This window comes from Dermacentor silvarum, chromosome 3 (assembly GCF_013339745.2).
Source record: "Dermacentor silvarum isolate Dsil-2018 chromosome 3, BIME_Dsil_1.4, whole genome shotgun sequence".
NCBI classification, from domain to species: Eukaryota; Metazoa; Arthropoda; class Arachnida; order Ixodida; family Ixodidae; genus Dermacentor; species Dermacentor silvarum.
Window position 1 is genome coordinate 115,243,771 of NC_051156.1, and position 20,225 is coordinate 115,263,995.

The following is a 20,225-nucleotide window of genomic DNA, read 5'->3' on the forward strand; positions in this document are numbered from 1 at the left end:
CATGCAATTCATTTTCTGTAACAGGGTCAATGTGCAGAAATTCCACAGAGTTTTTGCCGTGTTTGTGTGGGGTTCCGGATGGGAGAGATGTTGTCGCAATAATTTGTTCAGACGGGTGAAAGATGGAGGATTAGGGCTGGCCCACCTGTTTGTTAGGCAACTTGTTGGACGTTTTATTTTCTTTCGGAACAACGATGATCCTTTTTTGCAAACAGTCTGTAGAGTTAGACTCGCGCACTTGTTGCCAGAGTTGATTGTATGCTCCCAAGGTGTGCCGGCGGCAGTGTTTGGTTTTTACAGGGAAATTGTATTCAGTGTTCGTTTCCTTGCTGTACGGTATTCGAAAGAATATTTGTTTAATGTCTCAAGGAAAAAGCTGCGCAACGATATAATGGACAGCCTTTTTCCCCCGCCTCTGTACAGAGCCATATACAGTCGAGGCCCAGGCCAGAATGTTTTTAAACGCGTCAAACGAATGCAGGTACCGCCAGGTATGAAAAGTTTCTTTTTCAAACTACACACAGGTACACTTTCAGTGGCAACGTTCCTAGAAGAAAGAGGCTTTTACATGCCATGGGGCTCACAATGTATAATTTGCAAACAACCTGAAACCATAGACCATGTTTTTTTACACTGCTGGGAAGGAGTATACTTATGGGATGTTTTACAGCGCACAATAAAGAAAGAATTTCCTCTTGACCCACATGGGATCAGATTTTTGCCGATAGACGACGATGACGGAACACCGTTTGATCAGATTATGCTGACTGGCCTCTACTGTATATGGCGCTCCCGCATGGCAGGCTTCTATTGCGATCCCGATAGAAGACCAGCCCGTGTGTATTTTCGGGAACAAATAAGACGTTTTCTTGATGTGGTTGCAACACAAGAGTGTCCCCCACCTTGGATGGCCAGGATGGAACCCCTGGCCAATCTTAAGGAATTCTGAACAAAGCCTGTTACAATATGACAGGCTGCATGTGCTTATTATTTATACTTAACAGATGAGAAGTCCATCTGTGTTTGTACATATCTTAGTTATGTTGGTATTCTTATGTACCGCTGCTTACCGGTAATAAAGAAAAAAAAAAGTCCGGCATGGTCTAGTGGCTAGGATACCTGGCTCTCACCCAGGAGGCCCGGGTTCGATTCCCGGTGTCGGAATTACTTTTGAATTGCTGTTGTCGTCGACTGTACTTTTTTTTCATTTCTTTCGCGCTTGCTTTCGAATAGGTGGGTGGGGTTCATCAGTCCTTCCCGCCTTCCGGCATGGTCTAGTGGCTAGGATACCTGGCTCTCACCCAGGAGGCCCGGGTTCGATTCCCGGTGTCGGAATTATTTTTGAATTGCTGCTGTTGTCGTCGACTGGACTTTTTTTTAAATTTCTTTCGCGCTTGCTTTCGAATAGGTGGGTGGGGTTCATCAGTCCTTCCCGCCTTCCGGCATGGTCTAGTGGCTAGGATACCTGGCTCTCACCCAGGAGGCCCGGGTTCGATTCCCGGTGTCGTAATTATTTTTGAATTGCTGTTGTCGTCGACTGTACTTTTTCATTTCTTTCGCGCTTGCTTTCGAATAGGCGGGTGGGGTTCATCAGTCCTTCCCGCCTGCCGGCATGGTCTAGTGGCTAGGATACCTGGCTCTCACCCAGGAGGCCCGGGTTCGATTCCCGGTGTCGGAATTATTTTTGAATTGCTGTTGTCGTCGACTGTACTTTTTTTTCATTTCTTTCGAGCTTGCTTTCGAATAGGTGGGTGGGGTTCATCAGTCTATCCCGCCTTCCGGCATGGTCTAGTGGCTAGGATACCTGGCTCTCACCCAGGAGGCCCGGGTTCGATTCCCGGTGTCGGAATTATTTTTGAATTGGTGTTGTCGTCGACTGTACTTTTTCATTTCTTTCGCGCTTGCTTTCCAATAGGTGGGTGGGGTTCATCAGTCCTTCCCGCCTTCCGGCATGGTCTAGTGGCTAGGATACCTGGCTCTCACCCAGGAGGCCCGGGTTCGATTCCCGGTGTCGGAATTACTTTTGAATTGCTGTTGTCGTCGACTGTACTTTTTTTTCATTTCTTTCGCGCTTGCTTTCGAATAGGTGGGTGGGGTTCATCTGTCCTTCCCGCCTTCCGGCATGGTCTAGTGGCTAGGATACCTGGCTCTCACCCAGGAGGCCCGGGTTCGATTCCCGGTGTCGGAATTATTTTTGAATTGCTGTTGTCGTCGACTGTACTTTTTTTTTAATTTCTTTCACGCTTGCTTTCGAATAGGTGGGTGGGGTTCATCAGTCCTTCCCGCCTTCCGGCATGGTCTAGTGGCTAGGATACCTGGCTCTCACCCAGGAGGCCCGGGTTCGATTCCCGGTGTCGGAATTATTTTTGAACTGCTGTTGTCGTCGACTGTACTTTTTCATTTCTTTCGCGCTTGCTTTCGAATAGGCGGGTGGGGTTCATCAGTCCTTCCCGCCTTCCGGCATGGTCTAGTGGCTAGGATACCTGGCTCTCACCCAGGAGGCCCGGGTTCGATTCCCGGTGTCGGAATTATTTTTGAATTGCTGTTGTCGTCGACTGTACTTTTTTTTCATTTCTTTCGAGCTTGCTTTCGAATAGGTGGGTGGGGTTCATCAGTCCATCCCGCCTTCCGGCATGGTCTAGTGGCTAGGATACCTGGCTCTCACCCAGGAGGCCCGGGTTCGATTCCCGGTGTCGGAATTATTTTTGAATTGCTGTTGTCGTCGACTGTACTTTTTTTTTAATTTCTTTCGCGCTTGCTTTCGAATAGCTGGGGGGGGGGGGGGGGGGTTCATCAGTCGTTCCCGCCTTCCGGCACGGTCTAGTGGCAGGGAGAAAGAAGAAGACGGTGTTCCGAACGGTCGCGTTTTTCATGTTCTCCGCTCCAAAGGATTTATCGGCCCCTGGCCGAGCTGCTGTTCAGGCGTCAGCCAGCAGCAATGACTACCGTATTGTGATACCTCGTCTTCCTACCGGTAAGCTGGTTGTGGACTCTGTTTACCTGCATGCTGACTTAGCTGGTCGACCGTACAGAACCCAAGACTTCAGAGACGCCCTTCGGAATGTTATTGACCTAAAGGAAATAAGTTCCATTGGCCAATTTCAGATGTCGCACGTGTGGATGGTGACGTGCAAGTCACCAATGGCAACATGAAATCTAGTCACGTGCGGGGATTTATCAGTGAAAGGAAGACGCTGCATCGTCATGGACCCTGAGCCCACAGAAGTAAAAATGAAGCTTTTATGGCTACCTGAGCGTTTGGAAGACGCCTACATTCGGGATTCACTCCAGGCATACGGGAAAGTGAAATCTATATCAGGAGAAAGCTGGAGAGTATCGGAGATGGAAGAAATGCGTACTCTAAATCGTGATGTGGTGTTGTCTCTTGCTGACGGAGTATGTGTGAGTGACGTTCCACATCTCCACCTGTCTGGGGAGTGCAGAGCCTTGTACTGATTCCAGGCAGACCCCCGCTTTGTCTCCGCTGTAACAAGGTTGGCCACATTCGTCGAAACTGCAGAACTCCACGTTGTGAAGACTGCCGGCGCTTTGGCCACACAGCTGAAGAATGTGTGGTAACATACGCCTACAAGTTACGACATAGGACACGACCTCCTGATGAATGCGTGCAAGAACACATAATGGACGCCACAGAGGTTCTCGACGCGACCGGAGATGTCCCTTCTGCCGCGGAGACCAGTTGTGCCGGCAAGTCTCGTCTAGATGTAAAAGACAATGTCATCGCACAACCGCCCAAGGACAAGGACGGTAGCAAAGCGACAGCTGATCAGTGCAAGCAACAGTGCAATGAGGCGCCCGTAATCACACAGCCAGTTCCTGCCCAGCAAGCTAAAGAGGCAGCCGAAAATGAATCATCTGCTTCACCCAAGCTTCTCGACACGTGCCCTGTGCCGGTAGAGGACAGACGAAGTAACGCGGATGCATCAATTCCGAAGCGCCGCGCGACAAACACATCAGAAACAAGCACGGACAGCGACACGACCAGTACCACAAGAAAAGCACGTCGCCGCAAGACATCGAAACACTCAGGAAAGTGCCGACGATCACGGTCCAGGAGGCCTGGTGGGGGTTCGGAGGGAGCCTCACCGTTGCCCTCAAGGGCCGACCACATAGATAATTAGGTCCGTATAGTGGTTAGTCACCATGGCGCTGACACAGCAACTTCTCTTCGCAACTTTGAATGTACGGGGCCTTAGGTCTTTGCAGAAACAGGCACAGCTTCGCCGGCTTTTATCTAGGCATCGCCTCGACTTCGTCACCGTGCAGGAGACGAAGATTGAGAGTGATGACGAAACAGAAAGGGCCTTGCGACCTTTTCTGTCTGAATATAATGTCTGCGTTTCACACGCCCTTGGTTTATTCGCGGGCTGCTTCCTGTTTCTGAAAAAGAGCCTACTTTGTTCAGCATTTAGTTACCATGTGGACGCTGAAGGCCGATACATATACTGCGATTTTGTGTTGCAGGGTGTGCCATGGCGAATAGTTAACCTCTACGCTATAATGACGCTGCCAAACAAATTCTTTTATTTCATACTGTGTCTAATCTACTGGACTGTGAACGCTGCATTGTGTTAATGGGAGATTTCAATTGTGTATGTGATCCGAGTGATCGAAGTGGGATTAACATTCAGCGAGACAGGAGTGGTGAAGTTTTGTCTAACGTGATAGAGAATGCAGGGCTCATAGATATAGGAGCGTCGGGACAAGGTTCTTGCTCTTATACACGAATTAAAGGTCACTCTTACGCCCGCCTTGATCGAATTTATGTCTCTTCATCACTCCTCTCCCGAGGACTGTCTTGTAGTACTATCGCAGTTTCGTTCTCTGATCATTGTATGGTTATCGCAAAAATTGGTGAGAAATCTGTAACCAATTTCCGACCACAGTGGGCACTCTGGAAACTTGACTCTGAGCTCCTAAATGATCAGGAATTTATCAATCGTGTGCGTATGGCCCTAACAACTTGTTTTTCTACAGACTTGCCATTATTTGCTGCTTGGGAACTCTTTAAGCAAGAGGTTCGCACAGTGGCAATAGAAATTGGGTCGGCGAAATCATTTTATAGAAAGAATGAAGAAGAAATGCTTCTCAAGAGCCTAAGTAGCATTTACGAGATGGAATGCGAAATGCCAGGCACTTACATAGAAGATATGGAAAATATTAAATGTGAGTTACAAAAGTATGACGCACTGCGTTACCGAGGTGCGCGAGTTCGATCTCGAAACAGCCGTGCTTTGCACTCTGAACAGCCAACACGTCAAGCTTTACTTGATGAGCGACGTCACGGTACTTCAAAAGTAATTTCGGAAATCTACTCCAAAGGTAGTCTTGTAACAAATACGAATGGCATAATTTCACAATTCGAAAGTTACAATGCTTTGTTCAGTGCACCTCCCGAAGGTCATGATGCAAAAGTCTTAGAGAGTTTTGTGTCTGTAGTAAAACCTTTACAGAATGAGGAGTGTGCATTCATCAGTGGTACTGTTACCATTCAAGAAATTGAGCAAGCTATTGATCAGCTGCCTTTATCGAGAACCCCCGGCCCTGATGGACTTTCAAGCGAATTTTACAAAGCGTTCAAAGGGATTATCAGTTCCATATTATTGGATATATTTATTACAAGTTTAGAGGTGGACGCCCTTCCACAATCTTTTTGCAAAAACCACACAGTTTTAATCCCAAAAAGCTCAGATAAGGAAAAACTGCGTTCTGTTGAAAGCTACAGACCAATCACGCTGTCAGACCTTGATTATAAAATCTTTGCAAAAGCTTTATCTAATAGATTACAATTTGCGATGTCGATTCTCATTGGTTCCCATCAGACGTGCGGAATTAGAGGTTGATCAATTCAGGCCAACATACATATCGCCCGTACACTTCTTGAGTACTGTTACGGTTCCACTGAGCAGCTTGCAATGCTCCAAGTAGACCTTGCTAAAGCTTTTGATCGAGTCAGTCATTCCTATTTATTTTCTCTTCTGGAACACGCCAATGTTGGCTCCATTGTGCTTAAAGGAGTTAGGCTTTGCTACACCCATTGTTCTACTCGTTTAGTTATTAATGGACATCTCTCCAAACCCGTTGCTACCTGCTCTCCGGTAAAACAAGGATGCCCGATGTCCCTACTACTCTTCGCCCTTTACCTGGAACCACTATGCTTAAGCGTAATTCAGTCAAGTTCCATCCATGGCTTCAACATACTGGGTAAAGAGGTTAAAGTGTTAGCTTACGCAGATGATCTAGCGTTTTTCTGCACAGATAAGCCTAGTGTTGAAAAGGTTGTAGCTACAATAGAGAAATTTGGCAGCGTATCAGGAGCACAAATGAACTCCTCGAAAAGCTTAGGCTTATGATTCGGCTCCTGGTGTTATAAGCCAGAACACTTTGCAGGCATTAAGTGGACTCATGTTCCGCCAACGTATCTTGGCGTGCCGCTAGACGCATATAAATTAAGCGCGCACTATTGGAAAGAACGGGTTTCAGCCTTGCAAAGTTACGCTCAGACATTCGTTCCATACCGACTTTCTATTTTCGCAAGGGCTGAAGCCTGCCATAAGTTTTTAGCAACTAAAATTTACTACGTATTGCAAGTTATTCACTGTACCAGGCTATACATCCAACGCTTTCACCGAATTTTTGCAACTTTCATATGGTCTTCCACTTTCGAGCCCATGAGGAGAGACAATGTTTTTAGACCAATTAGTGAGGGTGGGCTCGGCTTAGTGCATCATTACGTGCGGCGAATAGTGTCCCGTTTCTTCTTTTTTCGCGATCGTTCACATCCTATAATTCGGTCATTCATGCAAGTCACACTTGTTGATGCTTTACCTGATTTAGTTGTTTCATCAAATTTTTCTTCGCCTTTATGCTTGTTGGGGTTCATGCAGGAGGTTTATTTGGCAGTTCGTTTCCTGACAGTTCGGTTTTCTACTGAATACTTTTACTCCGTGTCGCGTAAAAAGTTATACAAAGATTTACTGTCCATGCTTTTTCCGCCTCCATTTTACCGATCACTATACATTGAATGGCCAGGCCACGATGTACTAAAGCGAGTTCGTAAAATGTATATATCCTCATGCTGCAAAACATTCTTTTACAAACTTCATAGTGAAACTTTACCGGTAAAAACATGGCTACAGAAAAAGGGTATATTTGTGACTTCTGTTAATTGTCGTCTTTGTGATGTGCCAGAGACAATTGAACACTGTTTCATTGGCTGCAAAGATGCCATTCTATTTTGGGACATCCTCCAACGGACTCTAAAGAAAGACCTTGAAATCAACCCCCATACAGTGCGATATCTGCTGCCGACCAATGACGACAGTGTACCTTTCGACGTGTTCTTTCTCATGGGAATGCACAGTCTGTGGAAGACGCGAATGATGGACCGCAACGCCAAACCGGTTGTACCCACAAGAGTAAATTTCATCCAGATGACTGTGCACCTAAAGAATGTTTATGATTGACTTGATGTTCAACCGGACTGGTATCCCATCTTGGTGAGGTGCTTAGCCTTACCACCCTTTTAAAGCGGAACTGTGCTTCTTCTGTTTTAACACGAAAGTGTTTTATGCCGGGGTCCACCAAGACTTCACTGACGTATTTCCGTCACGGAAATACGTCAGCTTACAATGTACACGAACATAATACAAAGAAAGAAACCAGAAGAAAAAGTTCCACAAACATGCAAAATTTGGAAATCGAACCCACGACCTCTCGGTCCGCGACGATAGATCGCCGAGCGTTTAACCCATTGCGCCACAAACGCATTTGCAGAGAGCTACACAGACGCGCCTTATATATCTAACACTCCTCCGTGTACCCGCGCTCCTGCTCGGGGCGGTGCCGCCGCCTACGAGCAGAAAAGAGAAGTACTGCATTATGACACTAACGCGCACCGACAGCGAACGCTTCGGTGGTCTCAGCACTACGACGCCTCGATGCCAGCATTCGAAGGGACGCTGGCATCAAGAAGCACTACCAACGCCACCTAGGTGGCGTTCACCGTACTCAGCACAGCGGAGCGTGGCCTCCGCAATTAGCTCTGAAAATGTTTCTGAAGTTGATCGCGGAGGCTGCAATTACGACGCGCTGTACGCGCTGATTTGACTCGGTGACGATTCAGTTACGTGCTTTGTCTTGCGCGCTGTATTAGTGTGTCAGTTACGTGCTTCGTCTTTCGCGTTGTGCTAGCGTGTGCAGCGTAGTGCAGCTTCCATATGCACGACGGTTGCTCATGGTCATCGACGTTGGTAGTCGTGATGGAGGAGACGTGCCACCAGGCGTCAGCGTGGGTGCATCAACGCCTATGGGCGCTTTAGCCACAAAACACCAATAGACATTATATATCAATGTGCAATAAACATTACACTACTTCTGTGAAGACACGTTTCACTTTCGTGTTCTATACCGATTCCTATATAAGAGGGATCAACCACATTTTTTTTTCTGTGTGTGACTCATTGTACCCACCTTTCTATGACTATGCACAATTAGTGAATGTTTTATTGGATGACATGTTAATGTATTAAATACCATGAAAGAAAAAAAATTCCGGCATGGTCTAGTGGCTAGGATACCTGGCTCTCACCCAGGAGGCCCGGGTTCGATTCCCGGTGTCGGAATTATTTTTGAATTGCTGTTGTCGTCGACTGTACTTTTTTTTCATTTCTTTCGCGCTTGCTTTCGAATAGGTGGGTGGGGTTCATCAGTCCTTCCCGCCTTCCGGCATGGTCATTCTGCTTCCGGCAGCCGAGCTGAGCGGTCAGCAGAGTCATGGGCTCCAATGGAGCGGCGACAGCGGCCCTAGTTGGCCGCGGAAACAGGGTGAACTGCGAAGACGACACAGGCTATCAGATTATTTTGCCTCCCCTGCCAAAAGGACGCGTGGTGCTGAACACCGTGTTTTGGCACGGTGACGTGCGAGCCAGACCCTACAGAGCTGAGGATTTTCGGGACGCTCTCGGCCCAACAGGACTGCTGCCGGACGTGCTTGCCCTTGGGGCTTACCAGATCAACCACGTCTGGGCGGTGACCATGAACAACGCCGACGCCACGAAACGGCTGCTGGACGTCAAGGAGCTCAAGGTAAAGGGGCGGCGCTGCATCGTGGTTGACCCCCAAGACCAGCAGGTACGGCTGCGTCTTCATTGGCTAATACATGGTGTGGCTGATGAAGATGTGAGAACGGCGCTGGCGGCCTTTGGAAAGGTCGTTCAGGTCACCCGAGAGCGATGGCGGGTACAAGGAATCAGCGACAAGGGGACGACTACCCGCTCCGTGTTGCTCAAGCTCAAGAGCGGCGTGAAGCTGGAAGACATCCCACACCAAATCAGGGTCGCAGGTGAACTGGCCCTTGTTGTCGTGCCTGGCCGCCCAATGCAGTGCTTACGCTGCCATGGCTCTGGTCATGTACGTCGGGAGTGCAAGGTCCCTCGGTGCTCGCAATGCCGCAGGTTTGGTCACTCGGAAGACCAGTGCATACGCACGTACGCTTCTGCGACCGGGCCGGCCGAGGGTGACGACGCCGCGCAGTTGATGATGGATGTGGCCGAGGCCGAGGACGCGGCAAAAGGGGCAGGAGACCAGGCAATCCCAAGTGCGGCAGACGGTTCGCTTGCACCGGCTGTCGAGGCGGTGGCACCAGTGGAAAACAAAGCTACCGAGGGAGGGGCAGAAGATACAGCAGGCAAGGACTAAGGAAGAAAGCACAAGCAACTCAGTGGATGCATGTGTGCCAATGCAGACAGGGGAAGACCCGTGTCACATGTAAGAGGCCGCCGGTGGCGCGAAAAAGAAGAGGCGCACGCGATGCCTGGTGTTCCGAACGGCGCGAGCGCGCGAGGCGCACGAACCGAGGCATAGTCGAGGGATGAACGGCGCTGTCCGGGGAGTTTCAACGTGGCACCGGGTCAGGAAGGTCGCATCTCCAGCTATGTTCTGGCGACGGGAGACTTGGGGGTCTGGTTGAGTCCGCGACGCTGGCCGTCCAAGGTGTGGCCGTCGACCTCGGCAAGTTCGGGCGAGGCTCCTGGACGGGCTGCAGCTTCTCACGGCAGGACCAGGCACCCCAGAGAGGCTCCCCCTTCTGCGGCAGACCGGCACGTTTGATTCTCCTCGGGACGCCACGTCGGCACTTCTGAAGAAGTTGCGACGGCCTAAGCAGCGCTGAGCGCCATCGCTGGCGAGCTGACGAGCCTATCACCGACGAACCGACGAGCTCACCGCCGGAAAATAGACAACGTGAGTCGTCGGCACCTACGGCAGTAACGACACCCGAACTACTTGGACCCGACGTGAGGAACGTCAAGTCGGCGGACCGTAAGAGCCCACATTTTGATATCGACGCAGTTAGGCTGGGGCCAAGGTGGTCAGACTTTTAAGGGCAAAAACTAGGACTGACCTAGAGACGTTAAGGCGGAGCTAGGCTCCGGAAATGAGATAGTTGTTTTTCCAGTAGTGCTGTATTTAGTTTTGAATTCTCTATTAAGTACGCTTTTTCGTGGAGTGATGTCTTTAGTTTTTCGTACCGTTAGTTTTGAGTTTCGGTTTCAGTGTTGTGTGTCGCGTGTGTTCACCGCCCCTGTACATATTAAATCCTCGTTTGCTGTGCCGCCGGTCGTGTCTCTCCTCCATCGAGAGTAGCGCATGCTCGCAACTCTCCGCACTCCCAAGTAAAGGTGACAAATATTGGCGAGCCTGCCAGGATAGATACGGCCCAGTCACCGATACTGGGGAGTGGTAAAGATGGAGTGGGAACGTTTGGCGGCGGTAGCGAAGGATTTAAATATGTCGAAGGAGGAGACGATGGCGTTTTTCGAATACACGCAACAAGAGAAGGAAAAGCAGCAGAAAAGCGAAAAAGAAATTTTGGAACTTAAGTTAAAACTAGCGGAGATGGGCGCGGGCTCTCGTGACGGCGCGAGTTCGCCGGGGTCAGCGTCATCCAACTCTACTTCGCCCAGGCCAAAGCAGATTTGCCCCAGGAAGTTAATGGCTCCATTTGATGAGCGTAGGGACGATTTAGATGCGTACTTGCATCGCTTCGAAAGAATAGCGGTCGGGCAAGGCTGGGCAAGGAACGAGTGGGCTAGCGCCTTAAGCCTGTGTCTAGTTGGTGAGGCTTTGAGTGTATTCGGACGGATGCCCGCCGAAGAGAGCCTAGACTACGACAAAGTAAAAAACACTTTATTGCAAAGACTTCGGCTAACCGCTGAGGGTTTCCGCGAAAAGTTCAGGTCATGCAAGCCGGAAGACGCGGAAACTGGAAAACAGTTTGCATGTAGATTAACAAACTACTTTGAGAGATGGATGGAGTTATCGGAGGCCAACAAGACATATGAAGGGGTGCGAGTCAAGGTTGTAGGAGAACAATTTCTCGCCAGGTGCAGCGACAGTCTGGCGATATTCCTCAAGGAGAGGAAATTAAAAACTGTAGAGGAAATGGCAGCGCACTCAGATCAGTTTGTAGAGGCGCAGGGATTAAGGAATTTAGGAAAGAGTGGCAAGGACGCGCCGATGGCAGCTGCAGGGGAGACGAGGAATCGGGGTCCAATGAACAGGCAAGGGACGCCCCAAAGATGTTTTCTTTGTAACCGGCTGGGACATATAGCAATGAACTGTCGGGTGAAGGATAGTCGACGTGGTCCACCAGTGGTTTGCCAGCTGTGTCAAAGGAGAGGTCATGGGGCGCTCGAATGCAGATCAGGATACGTGGACAAAGCTGCATGTATGATGAAAGGTAAAGAGGATGGGCCGAGAGAAAAGAACATGCCCGTGGTGGAGGGAGAAGTTCAAGGACGCAGGGCCACGGTATTGAGAGACACGGGGGCGAACACAGTATTGGTTAGGGAAAGTCTGGTACCATCAGAGAACATGACCGGCTATTTCAAACCAGTCATGTTGGCGGACAGGTCTGTTAAGTATTTACCAGAGGCGCGAGTTCAAGTATCAACACCATTTTTTACGGGATTGGTCACAGCTAGGTGTGTAGAAGATCCTCTGTTTGACTTGATTTTGGGAAATGTACCAGGGGTGAGAAGGGCCGAAGACCCAGACCCTAACTGGAGGAGGACAGAGGATTTAGAGGAGAAGAATAAGCCAGAAGCGCCAGAAGAGGAGACACCTGAAGTAGAGGTAGCGGCGGAAGTACAAACGCGAGCTATGAATAAGAGTACTAAACCCTTAACACCATTACCGGTCACGAACATTAAGGGGTTGAGCATAACGGCGGCTGAATTAAAGGAATTACAGGAGAAAGACGAGTCGTTGCAGAAGTGCGTACAGAAGATAGGAGAAGTAGTACGAAGGAAAAGAAGTCGAAACGTGGTGGAGTTTTTCAAGAAGAACGACTTATTATACCGGAGGTGTGTGTTCAATTCGGGAAGAGAGGTTCAGCAGTTGATGGTCCCAAGGAACTGAGAGAGAAAGTACTGAAGTTAGGGCACGATAATGCAATGGCAGGCCACCAGGGAATAAAAGACTCTTTGGAAAAAATAACAGAAGATTTCCTTTGGATCGGGGTACAGAGCGACGTGAGGAGATACGTCAGGGCATGCGTTGTATGTCAAAAGACAATGGCTAAGGGGAAAAACGAGAAGAAGACTAGTGTTTGCATGATGATTGCTGAAGGGAAGGACACCGACATACTAGATAATGCCCGTGACACCGTAAAGAAGCTCACGACTAGAGAGCCCTTGATTCCGGTTAACCGGGATAAGAGGATGGACAACATCCCGATGGAGGTCCATTTACCCGAAGAGCAGAAGAGAGTAAAGAAAGAAGTAGTTCCACCTCAGAAAGATAGGAAGTTGATAGGTGCAGTTGAGTCCAGGGAGCATCATGCACCAGACACGATGGAACATTGGGACTCCGAGAAAAAGGGCGAAGGAGATAGATACCCAAATCGCCCTAAACGTGTAACGCGCAAGCGCGGAAGATGGAAATGAAATAGGGCAGGTGCAATGGCAAGAACGAAAAGGAAAACCATGTAGGACTGGCACGCGGAAGATTGCAGAACTTGTAAATGTGTATAGAGAGGAAAGAAGTGAAACAGTACCTATGTAGATATAGAGTAGGTAGAGTATTGTAAAACATGCTGTGATGCAAAGTTTATTCATGTAGAGTGTTTCGAAACATTGAAGTAGTGGACATTGTGAACAGCTGAGTGAAGTGCATTAGGTGGTGAAAAGTGCATAAAGTGAACTCTTAAACGCGGTGAACAGTGCGTCTGGTGAATTGTGCGCAACAGTGTGGTGTTGTGTAGTGCATCGAGTCTTCAATGAACCAGCACCAATGTCACTACGAGGAGTCAGAGTCATCACCTGAACGCCAAGAGTGAGCAGTTTTTTGAGAAAAAACTCTTGAAGAGGGGGCCTATGTCACATGTAAGAGGCCGCCGGTGGCGCGAAAAAGAAGAGGAGCACGCGATGCCTGGTGTTCCGAACGGCGCGAGCGCGCGAGGCGCACGAACCGAGGCATAGTCGAGGGATGAACGGCGCTGTCCGGGGAGTTTCAACGTGGCACCGGGTCAGGAAGATCGCATCTCCAGCTATGTTCTGGCGACGGGAGACTTGGGGGTCTGGTTGAGTCCGCGACGCTGGCCGTCCAAGGTGTGGCCGTCGACCTCGGCAAGTTCGGGCGAGGCTCCTGCACGGGCTGCAGCTTCTCACGGCAGGACCAGGCACCCCAGAGAGGCTCCCCCTTCTGCGGCAGACCGGCACGTTTGATTCTCCTCGGGACGCCACGTCGGCACTTCTGAAGAAGTTGCGACGCATCCCGACGCTAGGCCTAGGCAGGTGGGCCTAAGCAGCGCTGAGCGCCATCGCTGGCGAGCTGACGAGCCTGTCACCGACGAACCGACGAGCTCACCGCCGGAAAAGAGACAACGTGAGTCGTCGGCACCTACGGCAGTAACGACACCCGAACTACTTGGACCCGACGTGAGGAACGTCAAGTCGGCGGACCGTAAGAGCCCACATTTTGATATCGACGCAGTTAGGCCGGGGCCAAGGTGGTCAGACTTTTAAGGGCAAAGACTAGGACTGACCTAGAGACGTGAAGGCGGAGCTAGGCTCCGGAAATGAGATAGTTGTTTTTCCAGTAGTGCTGTATTTAGTTTTGAATTCTCTATTAAGTACGCTTTTTCGTGGAGTGATGTCTTTAGTTTTTCGTACCGTTAGTTTTGAGTTTCGGTTTCAGTGTTGTGTGTCGCGTGTGTTCACCGCCCCTGTACATATTAAATCCTCGTTTGCTGTGCCGCCGGTCGTGTCTCTCCTCCATCGAGAGTAGCGCATGCTCGCAACTCTCCGCACTCCCAAGTAAAGGTGACAACCCGTCGGAAAAGAACGACGCAACGGGCAGCAACGTCGGAGCCTCTGTCAAACGTCCTCTTGAACAGCTTGCAGGCAGCAACGCAGCGAACCAAGGAAGTAGCGAGGACGGGCCGCCTTCGAAGACATCTGTGGGCAGGCGCAGCAGCTACAAGCCACGTCCCAACATTGATACGGCGGAAAAAAAGACTGACAACAAGCCACCACCGCTCTCCAGTGGCACCGGTCCACCGGGTGGGCCTGGGGGCGTCTAGCGGAGCGCTAGACGCTAAAGGTAAGCACCATGCTCCGGGCCCAATCTCATTTTACTAGACAGCCATGGCTACCAACCCGACGCTTAGATTGGCGACGCTAAACGTTCGAACTCTGGCCGCCAAGCGAAAGCAGAGCCAAGTGTTCAGGCTCCTGGTGGACCATGACCTTGACGTGTTAGCAGTGCAAGAGACAAAAGTGGATGGTGACGAGGAGACACGGAGCATGGGGCAGCGGTTTACGTCGCGGTATTACGCGATAGTGAGCCACGCCATAGGGGCGTCGGCGGGCTGCGTATTGTTTGTTAAGAAATTATCGGGTCTCGCGGTGCAAGGTATTTTTTCATGTTCATCCGGCCGGTTAGTTTCGTGCGATTTTGTATTGAGTGGACTTGAATAGCGTGTGGTGTGTATTTATGCGCCAAATGTGCCAGAAGATCGGTCGCTCTTTTTTTCAAAGTTAAAGGAGCACATGTCTTCTGATAAGCATATGGTACTGTTAGGTGATTTTAATTGTGTTCTCAATGCCAGAGATAGGTCAAATCGAGGCCTAAAGAGCGATAAAGGTCGGGACATTGTGGCCGAGATAATTACTGAATGGGAATTGGAGGACGTGGCTGACTGCATGATGTGGACGCGAGATGTGCGTTTCACGCACTTTCAGGGAAACAGCCATGCGCGTTTAGATCGCATTTACGTGTCGCTTGCAGCAATACCGATGTGCAACAGTTACAATGTCTGTCCTATTTCATTCACTGATGATTGTCTAGTTAAATGTGACATAGGAAGAAAGACAAAAGGTTGCAGCTTCTCTTGGGAACTGTGGAAAATGAATTCGAAACTAACGACTGACGAAAGTTTCGTAGCAGAGGTGTTGGAGTGCATCGCAGAAACTCTTCTGAACGGAGAAGGTAAATTTGCAGAACGATGGGAAGAGTTTAAACAACGGATTAAAATAAAAGCCATCGATCGTACTGTCACACTAAATTATGAAGCAAAAAAGAAAGAAAAAGAACTAAGAACAACCTTGGAAAAGTTGACAGAACTGGAGTGCGAAGAGCCGGGAGCATTCAAAAGTGATATAAGGAATATCAAACACCAACTTGAACTGCATGACGAGGAACGTTATCGCGGCGCGATTGTTCGTGCTAGAGCCGAGTCCTTTGCTGTGGGGGACACACCCACAAAAAGGGCGCTTGGACTGGAAAAGGCGCATGCACGATGCAATCAGATTGACGTGATCGAAGCAAGCGGTCACGAAGTTACAGGCACTGATAGCATAGCACGTGTGTTCTTTCAGCACTATGAGAATCTATTTGCACATAGGCAGGTAGACCTGGAACGCTTTAAAACGAAGTTTTTAGCACACATGCCTCAACTGAGTGATGAAACGAAAGCTGCATTAGAAGCGCCGATAACTGTTTTTGAAGTGGAACGCACGATTGATAATTTGGCAAGTCGCCTGGCCCTGATGGGCTTTGCGCTGCGTGGTACAAGCGGTTTAAAAAATAATTGTCAGAAGTACTCGTTTGCAGTTTTTAACGAAGCGTACGATGGTAAAGTTTTACCACTGTCGTTCAGTGAATCCCACACGGTGCTGATTCCGAAGACAGAGGACGAGGACAAGCTGAAGCAAGTAACATCATATAGACCAATAGCACTCACAAATGTGGACTACAAGGTTTTAATGAAAGTTCTAACGGCTAGGCTTCAGTCAGTAATTAAAGACATAGTTGGTCCTCACCAAACGTGTGGAATTAAGGGTCGCACTATAGCTACAAATGTTCATAAGATGCGGTCCGTTCTTGAGTGTTGTGATTCCCTTGAAGCTAGTGTGGCCGTACTCCAGTTGGATCTGGAGAAGGCATTTGATTGTGTAGCGCATGTTATTTTGTTTGCCATATTAGAACACATTATTGTCGGGTCCATCATCATGGACGGTGTAGCTCTGGCGTATCGGAATTGCTCTACCAGACTAATTATTAACAAGGCATTGGGGGCCCCCATCAAAATCCAGCGTTCCGTTCGCCAGGGCTGCCCCATCAGTCCACTTTTGTTCTGCATTTACATTGAAACGTTATGTCTGTCAGTACTTGAAAATAATGCTATTAACGGTTTTCGTTTACAATCGTCAAAGGTGAAATTGCTCGCATATGCAGATGATGTTGCAGTGTGTTGTATCGATTATGAAAGTATCGAAGAGTCCATTAGAGCTGTCAAAGTTTTCAGCGAGGTTACAGGAAGTCGGGTAAACTGGGGAAAGTGCCTGGGCTTTTGGCACGGAATGTGGCCGTCGACGCCGGACATTTTTGCCAACGTCGTGTGGCAGAGGATGCCTGTGAAGTACCTCGGTGTGCCACTTCAGTACTACAAAAATAATAATGACTACTGGCAGCAACAAGCAGACCTCTTACGTGAAAAGGCGAATGCTTGGAGGGCTAATTATCTCTCCATGTTTGCGAGGGCTACCGTGTGTAACATGTTTTTTGTGGCTAAATTATGGTATGTGATGCAAGTTATGTACTGTTCTAGGGCAAATGTTCAGAAATTGCACAGGGATTTTGCGATCTTTGTGTGGGGATCTACCTGGGAAAGGTGCAGTCGCACAAATTTGTTCAGGAGAGTAAAGTGTGGGGGGCTTGGTCTGGCACATCTCTTTCTGAAACAGTTAGTGAACAGGTTTTTCTTTTTTCGCGAGGTAAGGGACCCATTCCTGCAAACTATGTGCCAGTCAAGATTAGGGCGACTGTTACCCGACTATGTTATAAGCACCCATGTCTTGAGTGGTTCGGTACAAGGTTACCTTAAGGAAGTAGTAGCAAGTGTGCGATTTCTATGCGTTCGTTTTTCTAATGATTATTTGTATTCTGTTACAAAGAGAAAAATGTATAAAGACATATGTGACATAGTGTTGCCGATTCCCTTGTACAGAGCCATATACAGTGCAGGCCAAGGTCAGAACGTCCTGAAAAGAGTTAAAAGAATGCAAGTAGCGTCAAGCGTGAAATCCTTCTTTTTCAAACTGCATACCGGGACGCTGCCTGTGAGAACTTTCCTTGAGGAGCGTGGGTTTTATATGCCCTGGGGTTCTCACTGTTTTATTTGCAAACAACCGGAAACCATCGATCACGTTTTTCTTCACTGTTGGGAGGGGGTCTTTTTTTGGGACGTGTTGCAGCGGACAATGAAAAAAGAATTCCCGCTAGATACGCACGGCATAAGGTACCTTGCAATAGACAACGAAGAAGGAGTACCTTTTGATCTGATTATGTTGACCGGCCTGCACAGTATATGGCGCTCACGAATGGATGGCTTCTACTGTGAACCAGATAGAAGACCGGCAAGGCTGTACTTTCGAGAGAGCATGGCTCGTTTAATAGAAGTAGAAAAAAACAAAAGAATGTGTTTCCCCCTGGATTGCCAGCGTGGAACCCTTGGTTACACTAAAAGAATTTTAAATGACATCGCCAGGGTCCCCACGTGACTGACGGCATTATGTGCACAACAATAACAACCTTTATTGTAACCTTGTTTTGACGTCTCGTTTGTGATGTTTGCTACGTGTTGTGCAGTTGAAAAACCGGCAATAAAGAAAAAAAAAGCCTTCCGGTATGGTCTAGTGGCTAGGATACCTGGCTCTCGCCCAGGAGGCCCGGGTTCGATTCCCGGTGTCGGAATTATTTTTGAATTGCTGTTGTCGTCGACTGTACTTTTTTTTCATTTCTTTCGCGCTTGCTTTCGAATAGGTGGGTGGGGTTCATTAGTCCTTCGCGCCTTCCGGCATGGTCTAGTGGCTAGGATACCTGGCTCTCACCCAGGAGGCCCGGGTTCGATTCCCGGTGTCGGAATTATTTTTGAATTGCTGTTGTCGACTGTACTTTTTTTTCATTTCTTTCGCGCTTGCTTTTGAATAGGTGGGTGGGGTTCATCAGTCCATCCCGCCTTCCGGCATGGTCTAGTGGCTAGGATACCTGGCTCTCACCCAGGAGGCCCGGGTTCGATTCCCGGTGTCGGAATTATTTTTGAATTGCTGTTGTCGTCGACTGTACTTTTTTTTCATTTCTTTCGCGCTTGCTTTCGAATAGGTGGGTGGGGTTCATTAGTCCTTCGCGCCTTCCGGCATGGTCTAGTGGCTAGGATACCTGGCTCTCACCCAGGAGGCCCGGGTTCGATTCCCGGTGTCGGAATTATTTTTGAATTGCTGTTGTCGACTGTACTTTTTTTTCATTTCTTTCGCGCTTGCTTTTGAATAGGTGGGTGGGGTTCATCAGTCCATCCCGCCTTCCGGCATGGTCTAGTGGCTAGGATACCTGGCTCTCACCCAGGAGGCCCGGGTTCGATTCCCGGTGTCGGAATTATTTTTGAATTGCTGTTGTCGTCGACTGTACTTTTTTTTCTTCATTTCTTTCGCGCTTGCTTTCGAATAGGTGGGGGGGGGGGGTTAATCAGTCCTTCCCGCCTTCCCGCCTTCCGGCATGGTCCAGTGATTCCACTTCCCGCCGCGCTAGCGAACGGACGTGTTTTTTCATGAGCTCCGACGGAGTGGCGATAGCGGCCAAGCTCGGCCGTGGTAACAGGTCATCGGCAATGGAAAGCGAATACCAGGTTGTTCTGCCCAGTTTGCCTACAGGTCGGTTCGTTTTAAATACCGTGTTTTTGCACGCGGACGTCAAGGCTCGCCCCTACAGGGTACAAGACTTCCGCGACGCTCTGGCTCAGTATTCGGTGCTCCCCGAGGTAGTCGCCTTGCGGGCGTACCGTATGAGCCATGTGTGGGCGGTCACCTTCAAGGACGCTGAAGCGGTCAGGAAGTTGGTCAGCATCGGTGAACTGCAAGTTAAAAGCAAGCGCTGTATCGTCATTGACCCGACCAACAGGGACGTCCGAATGAAGGTACACTGGTTACTCCACAGTGTGCCTGACGAGGACGTGCGCCTTGCCTTCATGCCTTTCGGTAAAGTCGCCGACATTGTCAGGGGGCGTGGGCGGGCCGAGGGATTGACTGACAAAGGGTCTACAACGAGGCTTGTGACTCTGAAGCTGAACGCCGGTGTCAAAATTGACGACTTGCCACACCAGCTAAGTGTGTCCGGTGAGCTAGCCCTCGTCGTTGTACCGGGAAGGGCTCCGCTCTGCCTTCGCTGCCGGGGAACGGGCCATATCCGTCGCCACCGTCCTCTTGTCCGGAGGGCGAGCGTAACAAGCAGCAAGACGCCGTAACTTCCAAGGACCAGCACGAGCCCGCCAAAGGTGTTGACTCTGCACCGACTGGGCGGGATACGCCACCAGATATGCAGCCTCCGGTGAGCGTGACTGAATCCGTGGAGGAGTGCATGGATGTTTCGCGCGAAGGAGCTAGCTCGATGGCCGGGAAGCGGGCGCATGAGAGGACGGTGAGCAACTGCGGGACGACGGTGGAGGCGGCGAGCCGCCGACAAAAACGCCAGGTGTGAGGCGCTCCCCTTATAGACCGTTTTTTCATGGGCGCCGCCATTGGGTAGGCAGTTGGCATGCTGGCTTGGGCGAACGCCCGTGTTGTATGCTGTGGCATACGCTCGGCGGCAGTTTCTGGTGGATTTATTCACTTTCCCGCGGTTTATTTAGCATGCAATGGCGTCTTCTA

General features: G+C 49.5%; 15 non-coding genes across 15 annotated transcripts; all 15 read left to right on the forward strand.

The window, feature by feature from the left end:
* The first annotated feature begins 1,092 nt into the window (after positions 1–1,092).
* Positions 1,093–1,164, forward strand: Trnae-cuc (transfer RNA glutamic acid (anticodon CUC)). Its single transcript has one exon. It is a non-coding gene; the product is annotated as a tRNA-Glu (tRNA).
* Positions 1,165–1,263: 99 nt separating this feature from the next.
* Trnae-cuc (transfer RNA glutamic acid (anticodon CUC)) lies at positions 1,264–1,335 on the forward strand. Its single transcript has one exon. It is a non-coding gene; the product is annotated as a tRNA-Glu (tRNA).
* A 271-nt stretch (positions 1,336–1,606) lies between these two features.
* On the forward strand, positions 1,607–1,678 carry Trnae-cuc (transfer RNA glutamic acid (anticodon CUC)). The gene has a single exon. It is a non-coding gene; the product is annotated as a tRNA-Glu (tRNA).
* Positions 1,679–1,777: 99 nt separating this feature from the next.
* Positions 1,778–1,849, forward strand: Trnae-cuc (transfer RNA glutamic acid (anticodon CUC)). Its single transcript has one exon. It is a non-coding gene; the product is annotated as a tRNA-Glu (tRNA).
* A 96-nt stretch (positions 1,850–1,945) lies between these two features.
* Positions 1,946–2,017, forward strand: Trnae-cuc (transfer RNA glutamic acid (anticodon CUC)). Its single transcript has one exon. It is a non-coding gene; the product is annotated as a tRNA-Glu (tRNA).
* Positions 2,018–2,116: 99 nt separating this feature from the next.
* Trnae-cuc (transfer RNA glutamic acid (anticodon CUC)) lies at positions 2,117–2,188 on the forward strand. Its single transcript has one exon. It is a non-coding gene; the product is annotated as a tRNA-Glu (tRNA).
* Positions 2,189–2,288: 100 nt separating this feature from the next.
* On the forward strand, positions 2,289–2,360 carry Trnae-cuc (transfer RNA glutamic acid (anticodon CUC)). The gene has a single exon. It is a non-coding gene; the product is annotated as a tRNA-Glu (tRNA).
* A 96-nt stretch (positions 2,361–2,456) lies between these two features.
* Trnae-cuc (transfer RNA glutamic acid (anticodon CUC)) lies at positions 2,457–2,528 on the forward strand. The gene has a single exon. It is a non-coding gene; the product is annotated as a tRNA-Glu (tRNA).
* A 99-nt stretch (positions 2,529–2,627) lies between these two features.
* On the forward strand, positions 2,628–2,699 carry Trnae-cuc (transfer RNA glutamic acid (anticodon CUC)). Its single transcript has one exon. It is a non-coding gene; the product is annotated as a tRNA-Glu (tRNA).
* Positions 2,700–8,573: 5,874 nt separating this feature from the next.
* Positions 8,574–8,645, forward strand: Trnae-cuc (transfer RNA glutamic acid (anticodon CUC)). The gene has a single exon. It is a non-coding gene; the product is annotated as a tRNA-Glu (tRNA).
* Positions 8,646–18,207: 9,562 nt separating this feature from the next.
* Trnae-cuc (transfer RNA glutamic acid (anticodon CUC)) lies at positions 18,208–18,279 on the forward strand. The gene has a single exon. It is a non-coding gene; the product is annotated as a tRNA-Glu (tRNA).
* A 99-nt stretch (positions 18,280–18,378) lies between these two features.
* Trnae-cuc (transfer RNA glutamic acid (anticodon CUC)) lies at positions 18,379–18,450 on the forward strand. The gene has a single exon. It is a non-coding gene; the product is annotated as a tRNA-Glu (tRNA).
* Positions 18,451–18,546: 96 nt separating this feature from the next.
* Trnae-cuc (transfer RNA glutamic acid (anticodon CUC)) lies at positions 18,547–18,618 on the forward strand. The gene has a single exon. It is a non-coding gene; the product is annotated as a tRNA-Glu (tRNA).
* Positions 18,619–18,717: 99 nt separating this feature from the next.
* On the forward strand, positions 18,718–18,789 carry Trnae-cuc (transfer RNA glutamic acid (anticodon CUC)). Its single transcript has one exon. It is a non-coding gene; the product is annotated as a tRNA-Glu (tRNA).
* A 96-nt stretch (positions 18,790–18,885) lies between these two features.
* Positions 18,886–18,957, forward strand: Trnae-cuc (transfer RNA glutamic acid (anticodon CUC)). Its single transcript has one exon. It is a non-coding gene; the product is annotated as a tRNA-Glu (tRNA).
* Positions 18,958–20,225: the final 1,268 nt, after the last annotated feature.